The sequence below is a fragment of the Pollachius pollachius genome (genome assembly GCF_949987615.1).
Source record: "Pollachius pollachius genome assembly, chromosome: 6".
Taxonomy (NCBI): Eukaryota; Metazoa; Chordata; class Actinopteri; order Gadiformes; family Gadidae; genus Pollachius; species Pollachius pollachius.
In genome coordinates this window covers 7,206,004-7,211,802 of record NC_136939.1, presented here as the reverse complement: position 1 = coordinate 7,211,802, position 5,799 = coordinate 7,206,004, and the positions used below count along the sequence as shown (strand labels likewise).

The following is a 5,799-nucleotide window of genomic DNA, read 5'->3' as shown; positions in this document are numbered from 1 at the left end:
CTGCCTTTGTATTCTATCAGGCCATGAGCTTGGAAGAGCAAGACCCCAAGGTCAGTTTTCTTTGTTATCATCAAATAAGTTTTCTAGTGCAAAAGCATCAAAAAATGCAAACAAGTTTGTGTTGTCTGTTTCAGGCTTTGAGAGTGGGCGAATAAGAGGCGCCACCGAAATGTATTCAATACAATTATTTGAATTATTAAGCTGCTGTCTTTTTTTTTTTTTTTACCGTTGCATATGCATTTCTTAAATGCATATGACTCAGGGATGTCAGTTTCACATAAGCCAGTAAGGTTATGATTAAGCTAATCAAGAGCATATTTTCAAATGAGCGGGTCGGGTGCATTCTTTTTATGTAAGGCCTAATATTTGAGGTCCGAGTTGCGGCCATTTATGTACCCGCGCACCACTGCTACATACAGATCACTTCCGCGATTTAGAAAAGTACTAGACACGCCTCCTACTTCCGCAATTTGGAACAGTACAAGTAAAGTACAAAAGGGTCATCCACCTCTGTTAAGGTACAATCCATATCCCTACTCAATCCAATGGTACTTCCATCGGTCTCTCTCTCATCAGCAGTGGTGCAGTACTCCCAGAATGTCCCACAGTTGCTGGCTCTGGCTCTGGCTCCTCCATGTGGTAGCCTGCTCTTCCCTTTAACCCAAAACCCTCCTGCATAACGATCCTCAGGCTTGCATCGTTACGGGGAGGTAGTTCATGTAAGGCTTCAGGATGGAGCCAGCAGGTTGCCAGATACACCACTCCCCTCACTCCTCCCTGAGGTCTGCCACAATACATCTAATCAATATCAATATATTCATGCAAGAATTCCCCATAATAATCTCGTAGGTATTAATAACCAAAGCCGTGGTGATTTTTGACTGGGAGTTAGCGATGTAAGATAATGTGGTGGCATGTTGACCTGAGGAGGGGCACCTTATGCAGATTTCTCCTGGGGCACCAAAAATGCTAGGGCCGGCCTTGCATACACGCCTCTAGCCGCCCCACCTTCTCTTGAAATGATAAATAGCGGCCAACCCCACTACAGATTCACCTCAACATCTCATCGCAACATCTACATCTGCCTTTACAGGTCAGTCACATGTGTGAGGAAACTCTGCACTTAGTAAAAGGTTTAAGATAACTAACTAGAATACACTTTAAATATGCTGTAGGTAAGATTTAGGAGCTATTGTTTGATCATAGCAATCCATCAGTTATGAGTGAGGGAAATCAGATGTGAGAATATGTTTGAGAGCGCCTGCCTCTGTATGAGAACTTCAACTCCATAGATTATGTTTGAGTCCCTATTATTGTGTCGTCAGAATCATGGACTTCATAGCCACCAACCATGAGCTTTGTAAGGGGGACTTCCTCTTGAGTAAAGATGGGAACTTCAAAGCAGTCTTTCAGGTGAGCAAAAAACGTTTTATGAGTAACTGTTATTTTTGTTTCCGTCACTTCATTACAGTTTAGCATATCATATATGGTTTGATGCCTAATTTGAATTAACAGTTTCAAAGCAGATAGGGGAAATGTAATGACGACTTCACAAAACTCCTAAAAAACCTTCTAAACAAGAAAAACATTTTAATAAAATAAATAAAAAGAAGTACTAAATACTCTCTTGCTTGTTTTTTTTTAAAAAGAAGGATAGAGTTGCCTGGTCCTATACCTTACATTAACTTCATTATTTGATTCCGACCAATCACAGGACAACGGCAATTTTGTCATCTACAATTGGTCTCCATGCTGGCATACCAACACGGCTAACGATGGGGGAATCAGAGTTCTGCTGCAAGATGACAACAACCTGGTTATGTACACCAAGGAGAGGAAAGCCGCGTGGTCATCTGCCAGTCATAATGACACGCCCTCCAGCAAGTTGCGTCTGACCATGACAAACTAAGGTCACCTGGTCCTTGACAAGGATGCTGAGGCCATCTGGAGCTCTGAGAATTCTGAAGGTTGTAAACAGTAAAGAGATGTTGTACAAGAAAGGTCTCTTTGATTGAGAACTGATCTCTGTGTTTGAGAACTGATCTCTGTGATTGAGCACCCAGCTCAGTTCATCATATGTTCAGTTTCTGGATGACAAGAAATTCAAAAAAATTGTTTTGTTAGTCGTCTTAATTGTCAGCAGCTTTTTCTTTCCATGATTAAGATTTTTATCATTTTTTTTAACGAATGAATATGATTTGAACCAAACCTACAGAAAAAATTAAAGTGCTGACACAGCTATTTAATGGTTAATGGTTAATACCAAACTGAAATAGATGTATGAATATCAGAATAGTATAGGTATATCATAATAAATTGTTACCCTCTATAAAACCAGGGTCACGGATTTCATGATAACCAACTGATTCAATCAATTCATTGTTTGATCATCATTCATATCTCGGTCCGATAAATATTACTTGTACACAGGTTGCACTAAGTATTTTATGACAGCTGACTCGTAATCCAATCCAATAAGTATTACCTGAGTTTCGGTCCGGTGCTTAAGAGAAAAGGCAAAGCTCACTTCTAGTCAAATTGATCACCCATTCATGACAAAACGCTGCGAAGCTTATCCCTATGGTAAAAATATGATGTATATCAAATATAATGTTGCAGCTAGACAACCAGTACCTATCCTTATATGGTGACCTGTAGTGAAGGCATTTGAGGTGCCACACACAAAAATATGTAAAGAAAAAAAATACCTCCAGAAGACTTGTTTAGACAAGTACATAAATAATCGTGAGAGACCCTTATTGTTTACCAGTCATGGGTATAGGAAGAAGCAATTGGATGAACCGTGTACTGACTTGCTGGTGTCCCCTGCTCTGCCAAGAGGAAATCCACTCGTATAGTGTTGTATGTTCTCATGGCAATGCATTCATAAAACACGCACCAACTTGAACAACACTGTTGAACACACACACACACACACACACACACACACACACACACACACACAAAGTACCCTTGGCCCTTAAAGGAACATTAGAAAACAGGACGTCTTTTGTTTCTGAAATGTTTCTAGTGGGAGGTCACATCCTGCCTGTTTAATCGTGAGACTGGTCTTCTTTAGTGAAAGTGATAGAGAGTGAATTAGGGTGCTGGATGAAGACAGGGTGTATTGTTTAATGCTACTGTCCCACATTATATCAATTCATGAATATTATTTACAATATTTTCCCGATACACATACATATACAAACACCTTTGTGTCTGCTAACCAGTGGAAAGAATAACCAATGCAACCACCAGTAAAAGCTTGAATCTCATTCTAAAGAGTCACACTAACTTATTTCTCTTTTTGCCTTGCCAGAGAACCTTCTAACACTCTCGTTGGAGGTATTTGATCGGTACGAGGGCTGTTGTCTTCCTTCTGTCCAGAAGGTGGATTTCTACCCTGGAGTCGCCAGAGTAGAAATCCCGTCCTTACCCTATAGTCTCGAAACGTGTCCAGCGTTGGCTTTGACCAATGAGGACCCATATATTCTTTTATTTGTATATACAAATTTTGTATGTTTGCATTTGTCTACACACAATGTTTACATTCCTCTATTTGCATGTCCGGGGAAAAAACATCTGGGGGAAAAAAAAAAACATGTTGAAAATTCAGTTACTACTTTATGTGTAATAAAAGAACACCAATAAAGAAAAGTGAGACAATAAACATTGCTATATTCTGCACCAATACAGTATTCTCCTATTCCTCTTAAATACATACTAATAACCAAATAAATCAGATAAGACACTTTTGGACAAATATAAGATTATCACAATTCTTATTTGAGGCCTGGTTGTGGGCCCTGGCTGCCCTTCTAAAAGTAGAACAACTTCTAGACTTTTTTAAAAAAAAATGTTTTTCCAAGACTCATTCTTTTCCAACTTTTGCTATTTGTGATATTTTTGTTCTTTCTATAGTATGACCGAGAGTTGTCTCAACTTCAGCAGGACATCCTTAGCCCGCCTCACCGGGCTCTGCAGCAGAAGCTTCTCCTCACCTCCTCCTGCGGTCTTCACCCATGGCATCTTCCTTCTTCTCCTGCCTCATGAAGGTTTCAAATCATTCAAAAAAATACATTTTGTTTTTCAGCAAACATTTATTTGTGAATTCTATGACAAACAGGAGGCGACGATATTTCTCATTTTACAAGCTTGTGGTTGAAAATAAACAACATAAATACAATACCGATTCCCTAAACACAAATCAACAGCCCTTTCAGAAAACCCCTGCATCTTCTGCAGTAGGCTACAATTCCACTTAATCTCGGTTCTCACGTGTACTGTGTTGAATTCCATCACTTGTTATAGTTTTCTTTCAAAATGCAACTACGTAAAGAAGAAAGTTTCAAGTGCGTGGCGTAAAGAGACAGCGTCATACTTCAACAGGGAGCGTATTGGTCCTGACTGCCGACATTCAGCTGTACTCAGAGCAACGAAGGAAATAGAAAGGTTTCCACTTTTTTTTCTTCTTCATTTATTTATAATACAAAGAGACGCTATGGTTTTAACTGTTTCGTTTTCCATCCGTCGCATTCTCAAGTCGTGATTCTGCCGGAACTCTGTAATGTAGAACGATCCGTCACTCGACAGCTCAAGCGGAGTATGAAAACCTAAGGTTCATGTAGATATTGCTAAGACATAGGAATTGAACATGGATCACGTCGGACACGCGTAACTGAATAGGAGTAGGCTGTTGGGAGCACGGATCGGTACATCTTTACATGACATTGACTGGAGAGCCAACCGGTTGACTGCTTGGAACTTTGGGTTGAGAGGTGAAATGAGCCCAACGCAATGCGGACACTTCCCTACTTGAAGTGTCTCCACGACTGTACTGTTGGGAAAGCGAGTTGTGTTCAGAGCGAGGGTTAATACCGGAGTCAGCACTCGGTGTGCCTAAAGGCACTTCGCCAGCAGGGGGAGCTGCTGGCATCGATTATTTAGAAGCAAAAACCTGCACTGGCTTTTGTCTGTCACCATGGCACACGACCGCTGCTTCCTTCCTCTTAAAAGGTTCCGTTGTAAACACATAATAAATACCTGATTATGCATTCAAAAAGGTTACTTCCCTCAAATGTTTGAAAATAATTGCTGTACAAAATGTATATTTTACTCCCTCTTAAAACAACCTTAGAAATGATGCCATTTACCAAAACATGATTAAAGCAGGTGACCACCTGCTACTTTTCGGGGGCCAATCAGTAAACAACGTCTGACCAGAGATGGTTCTCTAGATATAATATTCTGTAATATTCTGTCTTTCATTGCCTGGAAACACACCATAAAGAACTCCTGAGAACATAAAGTAGGAGGTCCTATACACAGAGCTAGTGGCCAGCATCCTACAGCACTAAATGTTTTCCTGTAATTTGAGTAGTAAATGCTAACCGTCTTGCTGATACATTTAACTGTATTCAGACACCAAAATAACCTTGGCATGGAGTAGCCTACAATGACTTTGCTTGAATCAAATAGGTCATACAAACAACGATTTAAAAGGCCCTTAACAAAAAGAGGCAAACACAGCCATTTTGTCAATAAGTATATTCATACTGGCCGTTCAATATTTGTTCAAAGATAATCCAAGCATAATTAACATAATCGGTTGAATTCACAAACTAAAAAGTTGAAATATAAAGGTTGCTGTACATAAAAATTAACAGTAGTTACTACCGAGTATCCTAGACAGATACTCAGTTTGTGGCGCTAAGAGAGACTGCACCTGGTGATAATCTCATGGATAACAAGGGGACACTGTGGCGTACAGCTGTTGAAAACACAAGGCTAGCATGTTTT

At 40.0% G+C, this 5,799-nt stretch overlaps 1 long non-coding RNA gene across 1 annotated transcript; it reads left to right on the top strand.

Annotated features, from left to right (window-relative positions):
- Positions 1 to 1,056: 1,056 nt before the first annotated feature.
- LOC307076724 lies at positions 1,057 to 2,207 on the top strand. Its single transcript, XR_013811910.1, has 3 exons — positions 1,057 to 1,093; positions 1,326 to 1,413; positions 1,715 to 2,207. It is a non-coding gene; the product is annotated as an uncharacterized lncRNA (long non-coding RNA).
- Positions 2,208 to 5,799: the final 3,592 nt, after the last annotated feature.